We start from the raw sequence: 22,825 nt of genomic DNA on the forward strand, positions 1-22,825 counted from the left end.
GATATCAAACATGTCTTAATCTATACTCTTCTTCCATTTGTTATCCACTTACGAGGTTTCCTTTGCAACATCTCGTGCAATTTCAAAGGAAAAATAAAATCAATGGAAAAAAAAGTTGTTTGTATATGGTTGAATATGTTCCCCCAAAATTTTTATGGGGCATTCATTTTATTTTAAAATACAATATAATCAAAATTGCAACTTGTTTTTTGAATTGTTCACTTCATAAAAAAAGAAAGCCCGAACTATAAGGTAACACAAAAATAAGTAACCAATTTCTTTATCCAAAAAATTTTCCAAACCCAATTTTTTTAAATAAATTAATTCTTATTTATAATTTTAATATTCAATTAAAATGAATAAAATCACCTATTTTTCTTCTATGATACTCTTTCCTATGCTACCACCTTATGGAGTTTCCTTTGCAACATATGGTGCGGCTGCTAGTATTATGTTGTCCTATCCACTAATTCATTAAACAAATAACTAACCATTGCCTATGATTGACTACTATTGACTAGTATTGACCTTATCAACCATGGTTTGCCATAATCATTCATGGTTGACATCATTTACCGTAATTAATTTAGGAACCAACTTACCCATAATTGTTCGATCCCTATACTACTAGTGTAACCCATTATTGTTATTAGTCAAACCCCCTTGTTGTATTGTTGTGTCCATGTAGTCCTCATGTTGTTATTATTGTGCCCCATAGAATCCCACTATTGTTATTGTTGTGCCCTTACAATATTATGGTTATTTAGGCTTTAATTATATTGAGACCCCATGGACTCCTATATATACAAAGGAGCTCTTGTCATTTGTATCATCAAATAATTATTCATTGGTGTAATGTAAAGGAGGTTTCCTCCTCACAGAGGTTGATTTTAAAGAAATTGATATATTATTTCTTCTATTTTGTGAGCTGGTTGCATAACATTTCGTATCAGAGCTTTCGATTCTGGGGTTTCGCTAATCCAAATAAGTCATCGTGACATTTTCGCTATAACTTGTTTTCTACAAAGTTTCAGAAGCTAAAAAAAAACCATTTGAGCTAGAATCTTTTTGAACCTTGGGTCTAAATTTCAAATCTTGTCTTGCTATATTTGTGAAAATATGATTCAAGGAAGTTAGGGTTTTTTCAAGATCCTAAATTACATCCCAAATAGGTGACCGTGGGAAAATAGTCATAACTTTTCTTTTGAGTATAAGATTGAAAGTTTGTAAGAAGTTAAAGAACAAGGACAGAATGTAGTCAAGATCTGTATTGTTTTCAGATCCAGAGGTGGAAACAGTGACATGTGGCACTTTGTACAAGTTCTCTCTACTGAACGAGTCTATAATCAGGTCATCGTGGGAGATTTGGCATAATGGTTTCTTGAAGACTCTAATCTTGATCAGACCTATGGGATTAGAAAGGGGACTCAAACGGCTAGAATAGTACAAAATTTCATACCATGGAGATCCACAATTATAGAGCTGGAATAGATTCAATATCGAGCTCCTACAAGGAAATAAAAAGGTGTGTATTTTTTAAAATTTGCTTAACTTTTGTTTGAAAAATTAGTTTGAAGTGATTCAAAGGGAATAAAGAAGCATAAATATCCTTAATTTATACCAGAAGAAAGAAAATGGAAACACCTAGTAAGTAGCCCAAAATCTCTACTATGACGCATGAAGAAGAGGAAGACATGCAACATGATATATCAAAATTACATGGCCAAGTGCAACAAATTTCACTGTCACAAAATGTAACAAAAGCTAAGATGGATGGCTTGAAGAATGGAATGGAAGCTAAGATAGAGGGTATAAAAAGGAATGTGGTAGTTTTGAATGATGGTTTAAAATCAGACATGGAAGAAATGATGAATGTTAAGATAGGGGAGTTGAAGGGAGGTTTTCCAAAGTTGCTAGAAGAAAGGCATCCTAGTGGTGACAAGGAAATCCATGAAGATCATGATGAAGACAAAAAAAATATCAATCTTTATTTTAAAGAATCCAATGTGGGGTTTAAGAACCACCACATTCTAAAAGATATAGATGAGGAAGTTTGATGGAAAGGACTTGGTAACTTGGATACTGCAAATGGAGCAATATTTTCATCTACATTATGTGCAACCATCACAAAAGTTATGCATTGCATATTTATATCTAGAACCCAATCAATTTGTATGGTATAGATGGATTTTCTCTCATAAACTAGTTGTCACCTGGTCAATATTTATCGAGGAAATGATAGCATATTATGGATATACAAAAAGAAACACCGTATTTAGCCAAATCATAAATCTCAAACAAAATGGTTCAATGGCAGATCACATTGAATACTTCGAAAAGTTGAATATTAGGGTAAATGATATTTGAGAGGGGAGTAGGATTGATGTATTCATAGGGACCTTAAAAGATAACATCCAATATGAGGTTTGCCTTTGGGAACTTGATTCATTGGAGAAGGAATTCACGGTGACAAGAAAAGTTGAAAGCAAAATTATGGAAACAAGGAAGCCTACCACTCACAACTATACATATGGAAGTGTTGTTGCTCCTAGTCTTCCACAACCTACAAGGTTGACACCGCAAAAATTGGACGAGAAAAGAACAAAACGGATTTGTTATAGTTGTGATAGAAAATACATTAAAGGTCATAAGTGTGCTGAGAAACAAATATTCTACATTGATTGTGAAAAGGAGAAATAAAAGGAACAAGAAACATCAAAAGAGGAGGATATACACCAGGAACCAACCCCAGAGAAAGAAGAAATAAATCTAACCATATCTTGTCATGCATTGGCAGGAATTAGCACTCCTCAAACTCTCAAGATGGAAGGATATATCAAGAAGAGATAGGTAATAGTCCTCATTGATTCAGGTAGTACCCATAATTTTATTCACTGTAAGATAGCCAGGAATTGAATTGCGTCCTATATTGACAAGTGCTCAAAATTAGGCTCAAAAATCATAGTGTCAGGATCTTGTTAAATTTATCTTCAGGTCGAAGAGCTCTTCATCTGATTCCAACTGTGCAAAGAACAATCGAATCTGAGCTCATATGCAGGGGTTATAGCAAGTTAAAGTTCAGGTTTGACTTGCTCACATGGTAGGATTGGATGATGTGGCATGCTCCATTAGCGAATCAGGAGGCACCAAGTGGCAAGCTACCATTTGTTCCCGCATTTCACAAAATCGCATATCAGAGAAGGGAGGTGTTACAAAATCGACCCCTCGCGTGATTAGGGTTGCGATGCAATAAATCACATATTGCACATCGCAACATGGAAGTGGGTCAGCATTATAGAATTAGCATTGGGAGGTTTGGTTTGTGATGTGATATCACAATCACAAATCGCAACCGTGTGGATAGGTCCCACATATGTGTAAGACCGCTGAGTTTTTCCATTGATCGTGATGTCTTGATGCGATAGGGTTATAGGCTATAGTTTAATGTCCTGTCAGGTCTGCCGATATCACAATCACACATTGCTTGCCTTGTTCACAGACCATAAGGTCGTAGGACTTTGTCGATTGTGATTTGCGAATGAAAATCAATGTCAAAGGATTATGGCCCACCGCATGGAAAAATTCTCGCTCGATTAACAAATTTTGGGAGCGAACTTGTGGATTCTTGTTGGATGTTGAGCAATTTGTGGATCGAATAATGGGAAAACAAGGAAAAGTCATAACTTCTTCAGTTTTCGACCAAATTAGTTGAAAAAAGAGGCTAGATAGCCATTTTTTTGGTATTTTGTACTGATTGGAGAAGGTTACAAAAGCATTTGAGTATTGTAAACACATATTTTTACACTTTTGATAATAATAGCGAGGCCCAGGCCATTAGAAGCTGGACCAAGGAGATGTAGCCTGAGAGGGGTGAACTCCTTTATCATGTGCTTGTTGTAATGTGTTTTCAATGATGTTTAGTATATGTTTATGATGTTGTCTGGTTTTTTATTTATGTTAAATTTCTCATAAAATTAACATGAAAACTCTTCATTTCGCTTGTAAAATTGATGAATCCTTAAGGACAATGAAAACATTTTGTTTATAATATGAGGAATATCTTACCATTGCTAACTAATATTCTAAATCAAATCAACTTTTGTATCGGATCACTAGGTTTTCGTTGGTGAGAAAAGGATTTAATTGTTTGCAAGTTTATGTCATGCTTACCAAGTTAAGACTCAAAAGAGGTGAAAAAAAGCTGGTTGGAAGCCATGAAGTTGGGTTGAGGGGCAGAAGAGCAAGGTTGCAACAACCTCCGACACCAATTCAGCCTCAAGTTGTAGTTGAGACTCTATAGATCACGTCTCATGAAGGAGAACCTACAAACATGACAAAAGATGAGAAGACCTTCAAAAAGGATTTCTTTGATATGATAGAGATGGTGAAGGTCCTCAATGAAGAGAGAAATAGAAATTTGCAATGAGAAAGTTCCAAACCTCCCAAAGGAGAAGGCTCTTCAGGAGGAGGTAATGGACACGGAGGTAATAGGAATGGAGACAAACGTCCACCATATCCACCATCCTCTACATCGTCTTCTTCACAAGAATATTCACACTCTTCCACTAATACAACTGTTACACATATTCAACATCATTCTCCAAAAGGAACTGGTAAATCACCTTTTCTAAAACTTGATGTTAAATTGGAGCTGCCTATGTATAATGGTGAAGTGAATGTAGAGAAGCTTGAAAATTGGATTCGTCAGTTGGAGGTCTATTGCAAGATTCAAAACCTTCAAGAGCATGACATAAAGATTCATTTAACTTCCTTGAGAATGGAGGGTGCAACACTAGTATGGTAGGAATGAAAGACCTAATAGAAGATTAAAAAACACGGTAAGATCTTTATTTCTTGGAATAATTTCATTGTTTCAATCAAAAGACAATTCTACCCTCTAGCTTATATGCAAAAAGCCATCATGAATTAGTAGAATTTTAGACAACTTAAGGGTCAAAATGTGCAATATTACACCCAAGAATTCAGAAAAAGGTCTCTAATGTTAGGTGTAGATTTGTAGTCACAGGACACTTTCCTAAAGTACATAGGGGGTTTACACAATTACCTTAGGAATGATATCTTAATGTTTAATCCTAATGATCTAGATGATGTGCATGTGCAAGCCACTCATCTTGATGCAAGAGGGAAGAATACAGTAGAAGAAGGTATTAAAAAGCCATTTAGGAGTAAGGGAAAAGAAAATTCTTTCAAAGGGAAAGAAGAGAAAAATCCATCTATTAAAAAGGAAGGAGAGAAAATTACATGCAAAGACTATTCCAGAGAGAGTCACGATGAGACTCAATGATGGAAGCTTCATCCCAAAATGAAAGCTAAAAGAAACAGCAACAAGGAAAAATATAAGACAATTGCAACCACTCAAAAACATTTGGGATCCGATTTGGGTGATGAAACCAAAATCACAACCATGGGGTTAAAAGGAAAAGAATATGCTGCCAGCACAAATTCTTCAAATTCACAAAACAAAGCTCCAAATGAGAAGAGGAGAATAGAATTGTTTCAGATAAGGGTGATCTCAAAACATAACAAGATTGATATGATGTTTGATAGAAGCTCTCAAGCCAATCATATCTTTGAAAAAAATGTCAAGAGTTTAAATCTAGAAATTGTTCCACATCATAAACTGTATCCACTTGGACGGCTATGTGACAATGCACAATTGCAGGTTACTAGAAAGTGTGAGCTCATATTCTCTATTGTTGTAAATTTCATAGATGAATTGGAGTTTGATGTTATGTCGTTAGATATATGTGGCATGGCTTTAGGCAACTCGCACCTTTATCATAGAAAATCTATCTTCCATCAACATGAAAATAAATATCATTTATTAAAAAATGTAGTAGAATATATTTTCAGATATCACAACAAGAAAAAAAATCTTTCACTCGTTAATGCAGGGCAAACGAAAAGATTGGTGAATTCAAGCATGAATTTTGTTCTTCTCATGACCAAACCCAAAATGATGTTAATAATGAAGCTTTTAGAGGTTGTGATTCAAATTTGAAATCTGAATTAGTTGAGGTAGTTAACCAATATGATGATATGTTTTAGGAGCCAAAGGGATTACCTCCCAAGAGTGGAATTCAAAATGAGATACAATTGTAGCAATATTTTCCTCTTCCTTACATTGGCATGTATTGGATGTCAGTGATGGGAAGTGCAAAAATTAAGACACAAATCCAAGAGTTGTTGAATAAAGATATCATTAGATAATCTTCCTCGCCTTGTGGTTCACCTATTGTCTTGGTGCCAAAGAAGGATGGAACATGACACATGTGTCTGGACTTCCGTGCATTGAACAAAATTATAGTAAAGAACCATTACCCACTACCTCGAATAGATGATTTACTAGATCAATTGAAATATGGAACATATTTTACTAAGATGGACTTAAGAAGTGGCTACCATCAAATTAGAATAGCCAAAGGAGACATTTGGAAGACAACATTTAGAACAAAACAAGGTTTAGTTGAATGACTAGTTATGTCATTTGGTTTATGTAATGCTCATGCTATATTCATGTGTGTGATGAATGATGTGTTGAGGCCATTTCTTGATGAATTTTTCATAGCATATTTAGATGAAATTTTAATTTTTAGTAAATCCCGTGATGAACATGTCATGCATGTAAGAAAAATACTTGATGTATTGAAAAAAGAATAGTTGTGTCTAAAGATGTTAAAGTGTGAGTTTGGAAAGACTTATTTAGTTTACTTCGGTCATATTGTTGGAGGAGGTGAGCTGAAAATAGACCCCTCCAATGTTTATGTCATTGTGAATTGGACAAGGTCCAAAATAGTTACAGAGGTAAGAATTTTTCTAGGAGTAGCCCAATATTGGAGGAAATTCATTACTAATTTTTCTCTTATAGCTGCTTCTTTGCATGCCTTGACAAGCATAAAAAAGGATTTTCAGTGGGGAGGAAAACAACAAAAGGCCTTTGATGCATTGAAAGAAGAGATCAATACAGCTCCTGTACTCGCACTTCCAGACTTAAGAAAGTCATTTGATATTCAAGTAGATGCTAGTGCCTACACTATGGGTGTAGTCCTCATGCAGTTTGGTAAGCCTATCTATTTTCATTCAGAAAATTTTAATGGTGCAGTGATTAAATATCATACATATGACAAAGAATTGTATGCATTGGTGCAAAGTGTGAAAAATGGAAACACTACTTGATGGGTAAGGAAAAAATTATTCACAGTGATAATCAACCGTTGCAATACTTGCAATCACAATCAAAGTTGCAGCAATCAAGACACTTCTGATGAATGGGTTTCATTCAGCGATTCCACTTGGTAACGAGGTATAAGAAAGGTATCTACAATAAATTTGTTGATATTCTTTCTAGGCTGATTGTTAGTGTAGCTACATTACTCAAGAGTAATTGTGTTTCACATGAAAGTTATATTGAGAAATATGCATTAGATAATGACTTTTGAGATGTTTATATAAGCTGGAGTCAAGGTAACCAAGTAGAGGAATTGGATTATCATTTGCATGAAAACTTGTTGTACCATCTTAGCAAGCTTGGTATTCCGGAGGGAGAAAGAATTAACATCATAAGAGAGGTACATACTTCTCTTATTTCTTGTCATTTCAGTGTAAGTAGGACAGTGGCACATCTACAAAGGTATAATTATTGGCCTCGTATGATTGGAAGTGTCTTGTTTTATTAAAGGATGTTCACTAGGTGCAATCAGTAATCCTAACAATAGGAAGTTAGGATTGTACCCACTACTTTCGGTTCCTTCACGACCATGAAAGAGTATTTCTATGGATTTTGTAGGAGGTCTTCCATTGTAAAAAAGAGGTAATGATTATTTCTATGTAGTTTTGGATAGGTTTAGAAAAATGTGTATTTTGGTGCCGGGTAAAAGGAAATTTACAACTGAAAAAATTGCTCAATTATTCTTTCAAAATGTTTGGGTGCATTTTGGATTGCCCACATCCATTGTTAGTGATCGAGATTTTTTCTTTGTGGGGAATTTTTGGTCAAACTTGTGGGAATTCATGAACACCAACTTGAAAAAGAGTACATCCTCTCATCCACAAACAAATGGTAAAATAGAGGTAGTGAAAAAAATAGTGATACATCTTCTTTGTGGATATTGTAGCAAGAATCCTAAGTTGTGGGATGAACAGTTTCACTATATTCAGCATTCTTGCAACCAAGCCAAGCACTCTTCCACTCAAACTTTTCCATTTGAGGCATGCATGGGATACTTGCTTAAATATCCTTTGGATTTTATTTTTGGAAAATATGTTGATGTGGAAGGTCATAGAAACATAGATAAAGCAAGAAAGTTCATTGAACAAATACAAGTACACCAAAAATTTCAAGAACAGCTTGAGGAAAGCCAAGGAAAGTACAAAGAAAGGCATGAAAAGCATCATTAATATCATAAGTTCCAAGTTCGTGACGAACTTTGGCTTCACATTAGCAAAGAGAGGCTTCAAGGACAAGGTAAAAATCTAAAACCAATTAGATATGGTCCATTCAATTTTTTGGAAAAGATTGGTAACAATGCCTTCAGGTTGGGTTTGCCTTCCTATATGCATATTTATGTTGTTGTTGATATTGAGAATTTAAGGTTGTATGAGCCTCCTCTCATTGAATATCAAGGAGAGAATATCCAAGTTCCATCTATTGAGGACTTTTCTCCAAAATTCCTTGATGTACTTCAACACTGTACTTGACAGAAGATCAAGGACAGTAAAAAGGGGAAGTATTGATTATATTGAAGTGGGGCTCAAGGGTACAATTCATTCAAAAGCCAAATGGATAGAGATTGGAAAGGTGAGGGAACTATACCCTCACCTAATGAAGAATTTGAAGTGATCCTTATGGGGTCCAAAAGGCTTCTAGTGGGGAGGAGTGATTAGGTGCTCAAAATTAGGCTCAAAAATCAAAATGTCAAAATCTTATTAGAATTAGCTTCAGATTGAAGAGCTCATCATTTTGGATGATGTGCTAGGCTCCATCAGCGAATCGAGAGGCGCCAAGTGGCAGACTGCCATTGGTTCCTATATTTTGCAAAATTCCATATCGGTGAAGGGAGGTGTTACAGAATCGGCCCCTGACAAGATCAGGGTTGCAATGCAATAAATTGCAAATCACACATTGCAACAATGAAGTGGGTCGTCGTTATCGAATTGGCCTCGAAAAGTTTGGGTTGTGATGTGATATTGCAATCGCAAATTGCAACATGGTGGACAGGTCCTGCATATGTATAAGACTGCCGTGTTTTTCCACCGATCGCGATATCCCATATGCAATAGGATACAGTTTAATGTCCTATCAGGTCTGTCGATATCACAATCTTAAATTGCACACCTTGTTCACGGATTGTAAGCCTGCAGAACTATGCCAATTTCTATTTGTGATGGACAGTTGGTCCCGATGGATTATGGCCTACCATGTGGAAAAATTCTCCCTCAGTTAGCAGATTTTTGGAGTGAAATCGTGGGTTCCTATTGGATGTGGAGCAATTTGTGGAGCGAATAAGGGAAAAACAAGGAAAAGTGATAACATCTTCAGTTTTCCACCAAATTGGTTGAAAAAAGAGGCTAGATAGCCGTTTTCGGGTATTCTGGACTCATTGGAGCAGGTTTCAAAAGAATTTGAGCATTGTAAACATAGATATTTACACTTTTGATCATAATAGAGAGGCACAAACCATTGCAATCTAGACCAAGGAGACATAGCCCAGGAGAGGTGAACTCATTTATTATGTGTTGGTTGTAATTTGTTTTTTATGATGTTCTATATATGTTTATGTTGTTGCTTAGTTTCTAATTTATGTTAAATTTCTCGTAAAATTAACATAAAAAATCTCCATTTCACTTTCAAAAATTGATGAATCCTTAAGTACAGTGAAATAATTTTGTTTATAATGTGAGGAAGATCTTAGCATTGCAAACTAATATTCTAAATCAAATCATATAACTAGAACCAAAGTGTCAAGTAATGGTTGCGAATGGAGGAACTATAGATTACTCTCGAAAGTGCCATAATATCAAGCTAACCATGGGGGAATATGTCTTGAATAGTCCAACGCTTTCCATTCCCATCGGTGGTGCTAATGTTGTACTAGGAGTCCAATGGTTACAATATTTGGGGATGATAACTTTCAATTTTCAAGAACTTTTCTTGAAATTTTTTTGGGAAAGAAAGGAATTTGAATTAAGGGGTATCACAGGGAAACTAGGAAAGATAATTAGATATAATGGCATGATAAAGCTTTTTAAGGAAGAACAACAGGGAGTAATTTCACAATTATGCTCACTAGGGGTTCAAACATCAAAATCGTCTATTTCTCCACATCTCCAAAAAGTCTTAGACAATCATTTCAAGGTGTTTAAGACTCCCAAGGGCCTCCCACCTATTCGTGTTCAAGATCATGTGATTCACTTGATTCGAGGAAATGTTCATCCAAACATGAGGCCTTGCAGATATTCGTATGCCCAAAAGAGTGAAATTGAATGTATGGTTACAGAAATGCTAGAGGCTAGTACACTTAAACCTAGTCAAAATTCTTTCTGTGCTCCAGTAGTATTGGTGCAAAAGAAGGATGGATCATGGTGCATGTGTTCAGATTATAGGGAGCTCAATAAGCTCACTATTAAAGATAAATTTCCTATTCCTGTTATTGATGAAATCTTTGATGAATTACATGGAGCAATTTACTTCACCAAGTTGGATCTTCATTCAGGATATCATCAAATTAGAATGAACAATGAAGACATTTTGAAAACAACATTCATAATTCATGAGGATCATTACAAATTTTTGGTCATGCCTTTTGTCCTTACTAATGCGCCTTCAACATTTCAAGGTCTGATGAATTCCAATTTCAAACCCTTCCTTAGAAAATTTGTGTTAGTATTTTTTGATGATATACTAATCTACAACAAGTCTTGGAAGGATCATGTTCAGCATCTTGACAAGGTGCTCAAACTGTTGGAGGAAAAATAATTATATGGAAAAACCTCCAAATGTTTCTTTTGAGTAAAAGAGGTGGAATATTTGGGTCATATTGTATCTCATGAGGGTGTTAAGGTAGACTCTAACAAAATTAAAGCCATTAAGGAATGGAAAATCCCCAGAACCATAAAGAATCTTCAAGGATTTCTTGGGTTGACAGGGTATTATCACAAGTTTATCAAGAATTATGGGAGAATAGTGACACCTTTAACATCATTAATGAAGAAAGATGTATTTTCTTGGAATCTAGAGGCAACTAAGGAATTTGAAAGTCTTAAAGAGGCAGTGTGTCAAGCAGCCGACTTAGCTATGCCAAACTTCACAAAATCCTTTAGTTTTGAATATGATGTCGTAGGAAATGGAATTGGTGTTTTTTTAATGCAAGAAGGAAGACCCATTACTTTTAAAGTATTTACACAAATGTATTTAAGAGAAGAAAATGTTGGCAATACTACATTCACTAAAGCAATGGTGACCTTACCTAATGGGAAGACACTTCATGGTAAAAATAGATCATGATAGTCTTAAATGCTTTTTGGAACAAATATTATCTTTAGAAGAGAAGGAAAAATGGGTCACAAAGATGTTGGGTTATGATTTTGAAATCATCTACAAGAAAGGGAAGCAAAATGTTGTTGCAGATGCACTCTCAAGAAAGGATGAGGATGTGGAAGGATTTCTTTGGGCCATTTATATTATCCAACAAATTTGGATAACCAAAGTAGGGGATGAATGGAAGAATGATGAAGAGTTGTGTGCAATCATTCAAAAGTTGCAGCAATATCCCAGTATATCTGATACATTTAGCAGGAAAAAATATTTTTTATGGTACAAATATCACTTATATATTTTTTAAAATTCCCAAATCAAACAAAAGATTCTTTTGAAATTGATCTCCTCTCCCTTAGGAGTACACTCAGGATTTTTGAAAACTTACCACAGGGTCAAGAAGGAATTTTTTTGGGAAGGCCTTAAATTTGATGTTCAAAAGTTTGTGGCAGAAGGTTTGGTTTGAAAAAAAAATAAAGTGGAGACAATTAAGACCCGAGGTCTATTACAACCTTTAGCCATTCCATGTCAATGATGGGAGGAGGTTTTAATGGATTTTATCACAGGTTTACCCAAGTCCAAAGGAAAGAGAGTCATCATGGTGGTAGTTGATAGACTTACCAAGCATGCACATTTTTGTGCATTATCTCATCCATTTAAAGCCAATACAATTGCTACTACATTTATGGAAATAGTTCGAAAGCTACATAGAAACCCAAATATTATTGTAAGCGACAGAGATCCCATTTTCGGTGGAAAATTTTGGACAAAAATATTTTCTTGTATGGGTACTCAATTAGTTCATAGCTCATCTTGTCATCCTCAATCTAATGGACAAATGGAGATAGTGAAAAAATGTTTGGAAGGATATCTTTTTTGCTTTGTATCGGATAAAAAAACACAATGGTTCAAGTGGTTACCTCTCGTTGAATGGTGGTATACCACTTCCTTGAATACGATAGCGAAAATGACCCCATTTATGGAACTTTATGGATATCATCCACATCCATCACATCATCTTTAAGAGAAAATTCTAAGATTCAAGTAGTGGAATATCACATCAAGCATCAACAACAAGTTCTCCAACTTTTGAAGGATAAGCTCACTTTGGCACATAATCAAATGAAACATCATGCAGATCAACGTCGCAGTGAAAGAAGTTTTGATGTAGGTGAATGGGTATTTTTATGGCTACAACCATACAAAAAAATGTCCCTCAAACAATCTAAGAAGGATAATAAATTATCACCAACATACTATGGTCCATACAAGGTGTTGCAAAATATTGGTACTATGCCATACAAATTGGAGCTCCCTGCGTATTCCTGAGTGCACCCAATTTTCTATGTTTCATGCTTAAATAAGGTTATAGGTGACAAACTCCCAGTTCAAACAATATTTCCGAAACTTTACGAGGAAGGAAAAATCATACTGGAACCTGAAGAAGTCATGGAAACAAGAACCTGACAACTACGAAATTGATCAATTTCACAATATCTCATAAAGTGGAAGAACTTACTAGTTGAAGATTCCACATGGTAGGATGATAATTTTATATAGAAGAATCCAAAACTATTCAAGCATTGAGGACAACACTTTTTTGAAGTAGAGGGGCATTTTAGGTCCCTATACTACTAGTGTAGACCCCTATTATTATTCGTAAAACCCCCTTCTTGTATTTTTGTGCCCCTACAATATTATTTTTATGTAGGCTCTAATTATATTGGGACCCCATGGAATCCTATATATAGAAAGGAGCTCTTGTCATTTGTATCATCCAATAATTATTCATTGGTGTAATGTAAAGGAGGTTCCCCCCGCAAAGAGGTTGATTTGGAAATCGTTGATCTATCTTTTCTTCTATTTTTTGAGCTGGTTGCGTAACAATAACCCTCTTAGCCATAGTGTTTTATGTTAGCTAATGAGCTTAATATTAGTTTAAACAGATCTTCAAACATAACTAACCACATTTTCATGAATCACCAACTAGCCCACTAAGGACTTAATCTAGTATAACTGTCCAAGGAACTAATCTCATTAACTATTACTTCACCGTCATTCGCCATATCAACTTCCACTAACAATGATCAATTTAAGGAGACAATAGTGACTTTGAAAACCATATTTTTTACACTTCATTTTATACACCACTAACATCACATAGTTTAGTCGACTTATTTATTCATTGTATAGGCTAGTGATCCAATAACCTAAATTTTGTGTTATCTATTTAAATTATACTTCGATGGTCATTGCCCATTGGTCCCATAATCCACCATGGTTGAACTATGTTAATCAATGTTAATAATTGTTAATGATAATCACTTATGCTTGAGCATCACTTAATAAGGTTTATCTAGCAATTCACTCACCCACAACTCCTAACACATGGTAACTTATGTTTCCTAATGTTTCACAATAAATTTAAACTACCAAGCATTGACCTGATATTTAATTTGTATTTAAGGTTCTCACTACCTCATTTACTAGATCCAGCAACACATTATTTCCTTTTAATTCACCTACCCTTAACCTTTATTAATGATATCGATTGCCATTAAGTGTGATTGATTGACAATATTGATTATAAAATCATATTTGACCATATTAATGTTAATTAATAACCCATTCAAACACTATTATTATTTTTTTTTTTATTATTATTATTATTATTATCCAATTTTATGGTCACGACCACCCAGACACTACACTAGTGTATGAGACCCCCATGTTTGTGGGACAAGGGACCCACTTCCACACAGTGATTTCACTGCTAAGTCTACGAAGGCATACATATTCTACCCCGCTCTAGTTTTGAACATGTGACCTCTTTAGGAGGAAACACATGTTCTTAGCAATTAGGCCCACTCAAGATGTATAAATTTAGTAGAACCTAACCTTGAGGGCTTCGAGGAGAATTGTCACAATGAACTCCCATTAGTGAAATGCTTTAGCAATGGGAACTTGACCAATTAAAGTAACCCTCAAAACTTATCCAATATTATCCACTAGTTAATTAAACAAATAACTAACCCCATAATCTATATACTTGCCATTCCATTTACCCAATATAGTCATAACTCATTGCTCGATAAAAAACAATGAGCCATCATTTTTTTTCACTTTATTGAATACTAACTATAATAATCATGGGAGAACCCAAAGTATGTCCCCTTACCATGTCACCCTTATTATCTAGTTTTTCTTGTAATTTGATACAAAATCTAACTATTTAGGATATTTTATTAGTCAATTAATGAAGGGTTGTTTTAGGTGGTATGGATTATTGATATGTTGTTACATGATGATATTTCCCCAATTTTGCCTTGCTAAAGATGGAATGAAGACCATGTTGATGTTGTTGTTACAACACTAAGCATATTTTTCTACGGTCAAATTTAGTTTGATCATTGAAGTGAGATACTTATGGACCATGCAACAAACTTAGTTAGAATAGTTGAGATTTATAAATTACAAAACATTGTAATTTAGAAAGATCATATAGTTCTATTTCAATTAAGATCATTTACTACAATATTGTTTTTTATAATCTCAATTTGCAGCAAATGAGAATCGAGAGATTTTCATGATGATTATACTTTTTAAAAGTAAGAATGCAATATTTGACTATAAGAGAATGTACACATGACTTGTGGAGCATACATAGATAGAGATTAGAGGGGGAATCACCATCATTATAATCTTGTATTGCAACTTTCATTACTAGAAATCTTTACTATTCTTGGCTCCATATCTCTTTCTTGATTAACTTTCATGTTGTGTAAATCACCAATCATTACTATGGAGGAAGGGCCCTCCTTTGTTAGCATGGATCACTAGCTAGAGATGTATCATAGCAATATATTTATTTCTTCTCAATTATGAGTTATGTTTGACTTATTATTGTTGTTATGAATCTTGGTCACCTATTGAATAGTTATAAGATTGTAGCCTCTATCATTGTGTAATAATGTAGGTCTAGAACTCGTCCCTTTTTTAGATGTGATGGTTTATTATTACTATTATAGTTCTTTGGTTTGTTCAATTTATTGAATGGGTATCACAACAATTTTTATGTTATTACTTAGTGTTAAATGGTTTCGAGGAGTGCAGTTCATTTTAAACAAGAGTGATTGCATCATAGAGTGTTATTTTTTTTGCAATGTCTATCTTTTCTTTATGAAGTTTGAGTAAGATTTGGAGTGTATAAAAATGTGTGTTTGGAGTGATGAGAGTAATGTTTACAATGATTTGTTTTGAGATTTTATTAGCACTAGTTTCAATTTTTTGTTGCATGTATTTGCACAATAGCCTTGAAACAAAATGGCCAACCTGAATTGGCAATTGATGTGTGAGTAGGGTTCATTATTCTAAATTAAAAGGAAAATTAACTTTTGTGTCACTCTTGAAATAAAATCTTGTACCCTACCAATCCCATCGATCATCTTGTTACTAATACACTTTTAGGGATAGACCATTCCATAATTTCCTTAATCTTATGAGGATATATTGTCACTCTTTAAATCAAATGACTCAGATAATGATCTCATGATTCAAATAAATCACACTTATTATAATTGGCATAAAGTTAGTTCTCCCTTAGCACATCAAATACCATCCTTAGGTGGTTTTCATAGTCCTCCTTGGTACTTGAGTACACTAAGATGTCATTAATAAATACCAAAAACAAAGTTATAACTTCTTTGAGTACTTTGTCAATTCAAGTCCCATCATATGGCTCCTTCATTTTAATCCTCATGGGAGAATTACACCCACCTTATCGAACTTCCCTCTTTAAAATTGTGATTATATCATCATGATCAAATAATTGCTAGAGAACCAACATAAATTAATATTCTATGGCCTTAAACATAAATTCCATCTTCTCCTCTTTGATCTACATGATTTCATCAACAACATTCTAAACTTCCTTCATGGCCTAGTTGAACATCGATGACATCTATCACATCTATCACATCTTGATCCCTATGTTCTTTATCTTTTCACCATGCTTAGATAATTTTTCTATTAGATATTAATCCAAATTCTCTACCATAGTTAGTCATTCATTCACCCTGTGATTTTTTGGGTCCCTTTCTATATCACTACCTTTGTGCTTTAATCTAGCTAGGAATGCTCACCAACTAGCCAACCAATCCACACAAACCTCACCTTATTTGCTATACTACCTCAAGATTATATCTATTATCATACCTTCACTCCACAAACCAATTTCTACAAAATTTTGTGAAGAAAGAATCAAATCTTTGATGCCAACTATCAAGACCTCGTTGGACATAGGAGGACATAGAGGACCCCATAGGACATAAAGCATACATCTCACATACCCAATCCCTTAATTGTTGAATAATGATATGGGGTATATAAACCTAACCTCAAAGCTTAATGTATGGAAATAGATTTATCAAATTACCACTTCCTTCACACATCTTAGACTTCTTCTTGTATGCCACCATCCTCTTTTTCTCACCCATATTTTTTCAATGAAATAAATTTCATCCAAATCCAAGCTGTAGATTAAAAGTATGCTTAATTGAAAATATATCCTCTAAGGTACTCGTCGGTGTTTGTATCATTTCCACATAGAAATTATGCCCCCCCATGTCCTATTGTACAACACCATGCCATACTAAATCACTATCCCAACATTCCACATAAACCTTCCATGTGAGCATCCCATGTCATAACATTATCAAGTTTCATTTGTATAAGGAGGAAAAATTGATAGCGAGTGTCGCAACCTCCTAATATCTAATCATCTCATACCTAATAACCCAATACTGTGAAATCTTTATATCCAATATCTTGACCTCTTTATACTATATCACCTAATACCCTAAAAGTAGATAGTGTGAAGTCTTGATACCCTATATCGTAACCTTCTAATACCTAATCATATGATATTGTAAAAGTCAATAGAATACTGACTGGCCAATATCTTGACCTCATGATACCCAATCATCTAATAAAGGATATCAATTGACTTGAGCTATATCCATTAGTTAATAGGTTTTCCTATTAATTAATTAATTGAGCCACCATGTCACCAAGGGAATACTAAAAGAATCTTCAATGAATCTCACCTGATCCATCTAATAGACCATCAACTACCATAACTCCACTTTTTCCTTCAACTTACATTTCTATCCATTGGGTCATCAACCCAGCAAAAAAAATATCAATCCACTCTTGACACTCATCTAATATAAGAGTAGACATCAACAAATGGGAATAATCTCAATAGTTCATAGGTTTTTCAGAATTTACCAGTAATGGTGGTTTGCATTTGGAGTTTGTTCAAAGAGTTATTGACACCCAAAAACTCAATACTCTATCATGACATCCTATCCTTTAGAATTAATATCCCTTTTGGAATTTAAGTATAGGGGGTTTACACAGTGCATTATATTAGATATCATTTTTGGGATTCAACTGCGTTAAGTAAGTCATTCACATATGACCATTTCCATGAGAGGTAGTCGTAAGTGACTAATTTCTCATGATTTGAGTAGTTCACTTAGCACTCATTGCATCGGGTGATGCTCACAGAGGTGAAGAAGTGGGATTGAAACTGGTGAAATAAATCACATAGCGTCAATCATCACTTCCAGGGCTTGCACCCGGTAACCAGGACTTCCCGGGAGGTCACCCATCCCAGATCTCCTCTGGCTCAAGCATGCTTAACTGTGGAGTTTTCCCCACAATCAAGCCCACTTAGCTTGCTACCCCACTTGCAAAACCTTAGCAAGTATTGTGCCTCATGGACCATTCAAGTAAAACTGGTGAAATAAATCACATAGCATCAATCATCACTTCCGGGGCTTGGACCCGGTAACCAAGACTTCTCGGGAGGTCACCCATCCCAGATCTCCTCTGGCTCAAGCGCGCTTAACTGTGGAGTTTTCCCCACAATCAAGCCCACTTAGCTTGCTACCCCATTTGCAAAACCTTAGCAAGTATTGTGCCTCATGAACCATTCAAGTAGAGATCCCTTCACTCTTTTGGAATTTAAGTATAGGGGGTTTACGCAGTGCATTATATTAGATATCATTTTTGGGATTCAACTGTGTTAAGTAAGTCATTCACATATGACCATTTCCATGAGAGGTAGTCGTAAGTGACTAATTTCTCATGATTTGAGTAGTTCACTTAGCACTCATTGCATCGGGTGATGCTCACAAGGGTGAAGAAGTGGGATTGAAACTGGTGAAATAAATCACATAGCGTCAATCATCACTTCCAGGGCTTGCACCCAGTAACCAGGACTTCCCGGGAGGTCACCCATCCCAGATCTCCTCTGGCTCAAGCGCGCTTAACTGTGGAGTTTTCCCCACAATCAAGCCCACTTAGCTTGCTACCCCATTTGCAAAACATTAGCAAGTATTGTGCCTCATGAACCATTCAAGTAGAGATCCCTTCACTCTTTTAGAATTTAAGTATAGGGGGTTTACGCAGTGCATTATATTAGATATCATTTTTGGGATTCAACTGCGTTAAGTAAGTCATTCACATATGACCATTTCCATGAGAGGTAGTCGTAAGTGACTAATTTCTCATGATTTGAGTAGTTCACTTAGCACTCATTGCATCGGGTGATGCTCACAAGGGTGAAGAAGTGGGATTGAAACTGGTGAAATAAATCACATAGCGTAACCGGAACTTGCACCCGGTAACCAGGACTTGATGCTATGTGATTTATTTCACCAGTGTCAATCCCACTTCTTCACCCCTGTGAGCATCACCCGATGCAATGAGTGCTAAGTGAACTACTCAAATCATGAGAAATTAGTCACTTACGACTACCTCTCATGGAAATGGTCATATGTGAATAACTTACTTAACGCAGTTGAATCCCAAAAATGATATCTAATATAATGCACTGCATAAACCCACTATACTTAAATTCCAAAAGAGTGAAGGGATCTCTACTTGAATGGTTCATGAGGCACAATACTTGCTAAGGTTTTGCAAATGGGGTAGCAAGCTAAGTGGGCTTGATTGTGGGGAAAACTCCATAGTTAAGCGTGCTTGAGCCAGTGGATATTTGGGATGGGTGACCTCCCGGGAAGTCCTGGTTACCGGGTGCAAGCCCCGGAAGTGATGGTTGACGCTATGTGATTTATTTCACCAGTTTCAATCCCACTTCTTCACCCCTGTGAGCATCACTCGATGCAATGAGTGCTAAGTGAACTACTCAAACCATGAGAAATTAGTCACTTACGACTACCTCTCATGGAAATGGTCATATGTGAATGACTTACTTAACGCAGTTGAATCCCAAAAATGATATCTAATATAATGCACTGCGTAAACCCCCTATACTTAAATTCCAAAAGAGTGACAGGATCTCTACTTGAATGGTTCATGAGGCACAATACTTGCTAAGGTTTTGCAAATGGGGTAGCAAGCTAAGCGGGCTTGATTGTGGGGAAAACGCGCTTGAGCTAGAGGAGATCTGGGATGGGTGACCTCCGGGAAGTCCTGGTTACCGGGTGCAAGCCCCGGAAGTGATGATTGATGCTATGTGATTTATTTCACCAGTTTCAAACCCACTTCTTCACCCCTGTGAGCATCACCCGATGCAATGAGTGCTAAGTGAACTACTCAAATCATGAGAAATTAGTCACTTACGACTACCTCTCATGGAAATGGTCATATGTGAATGACTTACTTAACGCAGTTGAATCCCAAAAATGATATCTAATATAATGCACTACGTAAACCCCCTATACTTAAATTCCAAAAGACTGAAGGGATCTCTACTTGAATGGTTCATGAGGCACAATACTTGCTAAGGTTTCGCAAATGGGGTAGCAAGCTAAGTGGTCTTGATTGTGGGGAAAACTCCACAGTTAAGCGCGCTTGAGCCAGAGGAGATCTGGGATGGGTGACCTCCCGGGAAGTCCTGGTTACAGGGTGCAAGCCCGAGAAGTGATGATTGATGCTATGTGATTTATTTCACCAGTTTCAATCCCACTTCTTCACCCCTGTGAGCATCACCCGATGCAATGAGTGCTAAGTGAACTACTCAAATCATGAGAAATCCCAAAAATGATATTAATATCCCTTTCAATAAAATCTTGGTCATGACCCACCATTAGACCATATTACCAAGGTTTTATGCCAAAACCTTCAATATCTAAATTTTCAAACCTTCTACTAAGAATCCCATAAATTCAAAGAGTCATTCATAAAATTTAAAAACATCTGTTAAACTCCGAAGCTAGTTTTAAATATACAATTTACTTACATATACACATACATACATACATACATGCATACATATGCACATACATATACATTTACACTATTTTTAATATATTTTTTGTTGACATATATCAAATTATTAAAATATATACATCTCTTATTCGTACTATAATTTTCTATCACCTTAACAATTTTTAGAATAAGTTTTACAATACAATAGTATAAATTATGATATACAATATAAAAATGGAAATTCATTCTAAGAACCTTATACCTTTCACTAACTCAAGGCCTTGTAAGTTCAAGGATATAAAATATTTGTTAATTTACAAAAGTATCTAAAAGAAACATTATAAATTTTGAAAAATAGTTTTGAAGAAGAAGAATGTGCTATCTACAATTTTGAAATTCCACCATTTAGGTACTCAACCAATACATTAATGAGAACATATACATGATATTTTGGATGAAAAATAACATGTTATTAGAAAAACTCAAATTTCATATAGTTTCACAAAGATTCTATAAATATATATTAAGAATGCAATTTCAAGTTTGTTAAATTTCATCTTTTTATACCATATTCAAATTCATTATAAAAGTTCATTTAATCATCCGTGCAAATTGACATAATGTTATCTTCCATATTCACATTGCTAGTAGGGTTTCATGAGAGATTATCATTCACTTGTCCCCGCCATTATAATGATATTTTTTTGGCAAGATTTACATGTTTTAATACTAAATTATATGTGTTATATTGAACATTTTCTTGCATGTACATATGAATGGATTTTTAATTAGAGATTATTTTATAAAATGCCATACTTAGGTATGATATTTGAATCATCAAAAAATACCCTACCAATATCCTCATAAACCATAAAATTTCTAACTAATAATGTCATAACTTATCAACCTCAACCCTCAATGACCATATTGACTAGCATCTCTCACCATTAACCACCATTGGCTATGATTGACGACTAGTATTAACCTTGTAACCATGGTGGGCTATAATAATTTATGGTTGACCATCATTCACCACAGTTAATCTAGTAACCCACTTACACATAACCCTCATAGCCATAATGTTCTATGTTAGCTAATGAGCTTAATATTAGTTTAAATAGATCTCCTAACATAACTAACCACCTTTTCATGAAGCACCAACTAGCCCATTAAGGACCTAATCTAATATAACCATCCAAGGCACTAATCTCATTAACTCATTAACCCTTCACCATCATTGAGCATATCAACTTGGAGTAACAATGACAAACTTAAGGAGACAATAGTGACTTTGTAAACCATATTTTCTAGGGTTCATTTTATTAACATTTACGTGTATCATCCATTAATATCACACCCTTTTAATCGAGTCTAGACTAATTTATTCATTGTATAGCATAGTGGTCGAGTAACCTAAGAATTGTGTTATCGAATTGCATTAACCCATATTGATGTTCATTGCACATTGGTCTCACAATTGACCATGGTTGAACTATCTTAACTAATACTAACCATTGTTGTGATAATCACGTATGTTTGAGCATCATTTAACAAGGTTTATGTAATAATCCACTCCCCCACAACTCCTAAACCCTGATAACTTATATTGCTTAAAATATCACTATAAACAAATAAACATTAATCCACCATTTAATTTGCATCTAAAATTCTAACTATCTAATTTACTAGAGCTCACAACCCACTATTTCCGTTTAACTCACCCACCCTTAATCTCCATTTAGTATATCAATTGTTATTGGGTATAATGATAAACAATATTAAGTATAAAATCATATTTGACCATATTAATACTAATTAATAACTCAGTGAAACATTAATATTATATTCTCTTATCGAATAATTCATTAAATATATAACTAAACTCATAACCCATATACTTCCCATTCCATTTACCCAATATAATCATAATTCATGGCTCGATCAGCCATTAAAAAAAACAAAAAAAACATTTTATTGAAAAATGGTAAACTAATCATAAAAAAACCCAAAATAAATAATCATTTAATGTAT

The sequence above is a fragment of the Pinus tabuliformis genome, chromosome 6 (genome assembly GCF_031772625.1).
Source record: "Pinus tabuliformis cultivar Carrire ecotype Pingquan chromosome 6, CPIR1, whole genome shotgun sequence".
Classification (NCBI taxonomy): domain Eukaryota; kingdom Viridiplantae; phylum Streptophyta; class Pinopsida; order Pinales; family Pinaceae; genus Pinus; species Pinus tabuliformis.